The following is a 4,195-nucleotide window of genomic DNA, read 5'->3' as shown; positions in this document are numbered from 1 at the left end:
CTCCTTGCTGCGGTGGAATATGGTATTAGTTCAAAAGTCGGGGGAGACTGCTGTGTTTGGGGGTGAAGGGGGTGGTAGTGAAAGCAGTGTTTCCCATACTTAGCCTATGATTTGGATAATTATCAACGCTGACCGCCACATATTGATTTTCTGTTTTTTTTTTAAATCATTTTTTATTGAGGAGCATATATTCGTGCAGCAACTCCTTGCTCGCTCCCTCTTTCTCTCTCTCCTGAACACCGCTGCACAAACCTGCCCAAAGCTAGAATAACCCCCCACCCACTGTCATTCTGCGGGAAACACTGGAAAGTAATATAGTAAGGTAACGAGTTACTTTTATCACCCAGTAATAAGTAAAGTAATAATATTACTGTTTTAGAAAAGTAAGTATCGGCTCAGGTTTTTAGTACAGGGCCAGGAATGTTATCAGGCCCAGCTGATTTACTCATATCCACTCTCAGCAGGACTCTCCTCACATCTGCTGTGGATACTGACAGTGGCCTGACCTCTGGAGGTGGAGACTTTACAGCTGACTCATTGTTGAGATCCAAGTGAGCATAAAAAGGTGTTAAGTTCATCTGATAATGTGGATAAAATGGTAATGTGGTAATGTGAATATACAGACATAATAAACAATGTATGTAATAAACCACCAAATAAACCACATATAGTCTGTATCCTGTGAGTCTAAATGCATTTGGCAGTTTGAAGATTAAAAACTGTATATTTCTTCAGTCCTTCCTGAAGCTTAACAGATCCTCTACTTCCCTCTTGTGCCCACAGCCTGCACCACAGTGTGAGTGACGTTTTATCTACCAGTGTTTCTGAACTGCACGGCTGTAAAGAAGATCATCAGTGTAGAATGGAATCTGCCATCTTGTATTGTTGGGTATTACAGCAGGCATTAGGGAGCGATCATTATGGTAGATGTTTTGGAGCATTTGTCTGGTGATAATCTGCTCATAATCCGGCCAGAAGTCAGTGATGTTAGAGAATGAAATGCTGCGTTCACTGCACGTCACCATTGATTGTTTGGTTTTTTATTGAAGACAGTTGCTACAAAACTCAGTTTGTTGTGTTTTCTTTCTTTCTTTACTTTTCATTTTCGTGTTTTTTACAAAATAAACCAGTAACAGTATTACAAATAATTCAAATCGATACATCATTCACAGGTTTACCATCAAATATACATTTATACAGAAAGAGCTAAAATAGAAAAACAAAAGTCCAAGTGAGGTCACAGTGGTAAGGGCTGAGAAGAGGGGCGATCCCCGTGTCCCGTGTGCTTTGGACCAAAAAGGGTCCAGGAAATATCTTTATAACTTGTGTGTACACCGAGCAAAAATGTTTCAGGGCCACCCGGGTCAGGCAGAGAGGGAGATTGTGCGGTAAAGAACAGGCGAAGCTGAAACATCAGATTCTGGCAGTTCATGTTCACTTATCATTTCCAGAGGATTTGATTATTGGCCAAAACATTTTGAAAGTTTACAGCTGCTCCATACTGTACATGCTGCTGTGGAAGCCATCAATTTGATTTCCCTTCAACTTCAAATTCATTTTTTCAAATTGTACTTGTAACGTCTTTAAGTAATAGGTCAACATTTTGTGTTCTCTTTCTTTCAGAGCGTGAAATGAGGAAATGGATATCACTCAATCAAAAACATCCATCAACACCTCTAAAGCTCACTATGTACCACGCTGAGTCTCACTTTTATTACACAGTGACTCTGTGCAGCTGTCCAACAGTCGTGTTGTTCTAATTGTTCAGTTCTACAGCCCTGATTCTGGAGTCACTGGGCCAAAACCAGTTTGATATTAACCATATGTCAAGTGTGTTATGCTTTCTTTGGCATGCCTGTACATTTTTGTCTTGTTACTTATTAGCCAACAAATGTGGCAGCACTAAATATAATCTGTCATATTTATTAGCTGGGCTTTCTGTTGTACCGCCGTACTTGTGCAGAGATCAAAACCAAACCCAGGGGCTGATCGATGGAGGAGGAACCCTGCACAGAAGAACAGGACACATGGTCCAACTGCTGTTCATCAAGAACAGTTTCAGCAGGCTACAAACAGTAGATGCAACATGAGTGACCTTTAGAGGATCTGCTGTGCTTTCTGAACTCTGACAGCCGGCAGAACCAGGCTAGCTGCGTCCAATCTTTATGCTATGCTAGGCTAACCACTGACATGACATGAGGTCGAACTCTCAGAGAAAAAGAGAAGAAGTACCTTTTCCCACTATGTCCCTTTACAGTCAGAATGTGCAGGGAAATTGAAATGTGTCTGGACCAGAACCCAAACATTTCAGCTCCATGGGAGGACTGAGAAGCTGCACAGTGCAGCGAGAACATGGAGAACAGGCACACATACTGAAACAATCACAAAACAACTGAATGTTCTCTTTAAACTGTACACAGAGAGGTCTTTTCTGTTCTCTGAGGCAGCAGAGAGTCTGCTGGTCATTATAAAATAACCCCAGGTGGAAGGAAGACACCACGGGCAGCAGTGAATGTGTGTCACAGGATCATTCAGATTCAGAGTTTTCAGTCGCCACAGAATATAATAATATTCATTCACAGAATTATCCAGTGGTTTGCATGTGAAAAACTCCCGTCACAAATATTTACTGTGCTTCCTTGATTGTTCCAAAATGACATTTTCATTTTGGAATGAAATGAAAATGATTTCTGGGATGTTGGTGCAGCCCACTTTAACAATATTCAGACTTTGACTCTCCAGGAAACCTCAGCCTCCCTTACACAATCAAAAGGTTTAGACTGAAGATTGTCTTTAATGCTTTGTCTGATTTATTTATCATTTATTCACACGGAAGAGCACAAACTTTATAATCCTGGCTGCTAAGCTATCATGATTATGTGCTCACATTTGTAGAGAACTACGTTTCCCAACAGAGACCCATCAAATAAAGTCAGTTTGAACACGGTCTGAATGTGCATCTCATATGTACGGTACAGTACAGTGTCTTTGTGCATCTGTAAAACATAAAGGACCATCGTTACAGTAATGTCACACGCAGCATGACAACATGATGCAGACTGGGAACAACAATCAACATTTTTAAATATCAAAGGAAAAAGGAGGATGTGAAAACAAGAATTATCTGGAAGAGATGTGGAAGCACCTTTTTATTTTACACTGAAGTCATTTAATGACCAAACTAGTCATGTGACTGCAGGGAGTTGGACACAGAGCACAGGGCACAGCCACAGTGTGCAGAGTGTGTACAGATGAGCCACTAAACACAGACAATATGTTCACACATAAACATGCACCGGCAAATACTGTACAAGTAAAGAAGTTCGGTGCGTTTCTTCCGACCTCACTGTGCGCCTGAACGACCAAAGGAGGGAGGTGGAAGTGCAGGTCGGTAATCCAGCCTTTAGGTGTGACAAACACATGAAATGTACAAGTTCAAACCGGCGCTGCTTTTCAACAGACAGTGTGGGTTCTGTAGTGGTACCTCGAAAATTGTAACTTAGTGAGCAGATGAAGAATAAGTGGCCCATAAAGGAAGGAACAGAGGTTTTCCCTCCTGATTTCAAAACATCAGCTGAGAGGAAGTCTCTGCCTCATTGTGACCATGCACAGAGCAGTTCAATGGATTTGGAGGTGTGAGGACTCAGGACAGGACACTAACAGTGAGTGGTTAAACCTGTGCTTTGTGCTGGTACAGTAGAAGGAAGAGGTTTAACATGCCAAATGTCCCAATACCAAAAAAAATCACATGTCCCAATGTGAGAATTCACCTGTCTGTGACGTCTGTGTATAAATCGTTGTCATAACTGCATAACGTCTATAAAAAGCACACTTTTATCAAAATTTACATTTTTGAAAAGCAACAAAATAGAGTTCTGAGAGTGTACTGTTTCTGTGAAATCCAAAAATCCTGTTGCCTTTAGAACCCCCACCCAGAGTGGGTCCTGAAACTGCCTGTTAGTACGACGCAGCTGGATCATCTTCCACCACAAAGAGATTCTGCACACGGAGAGATGATTCAGGACATATTTCATGCTGAACGTCCTACAGAACACCTGGGAGGGTAAACGCTCAGCATCAGTGGACTCTTCGAACACAGCCTGCGTTTACAGAACTATGGCTGTCTGCCAGAAGCAGAGGTGGAAGTAGCATGGCACTGTCACGGTGCCACAAACCCTAACCAACACCGTCTATC

The sequence above is a fragment of the Micropterus dolomieu genome, linkage group LG08 (genome assembly GCF_021292245.1).
Source record: "Micropterus dolomieu isolate WLL.071019.BEF.003 ecotype Adirondacks linkage group LG08, ASM2129224v1, whole genome shotgun sequence".
NCBI classification, from domain to species: domain Eukaryota; kingdom Metazoa; phylum Chordata; class Actinopteri; order Centrarchiformes; family Centrarchidae; genus Micropterus; species Micropterus dolomieu.
This window is presented reverse-complemented; position numbering follows the sequence as displayed.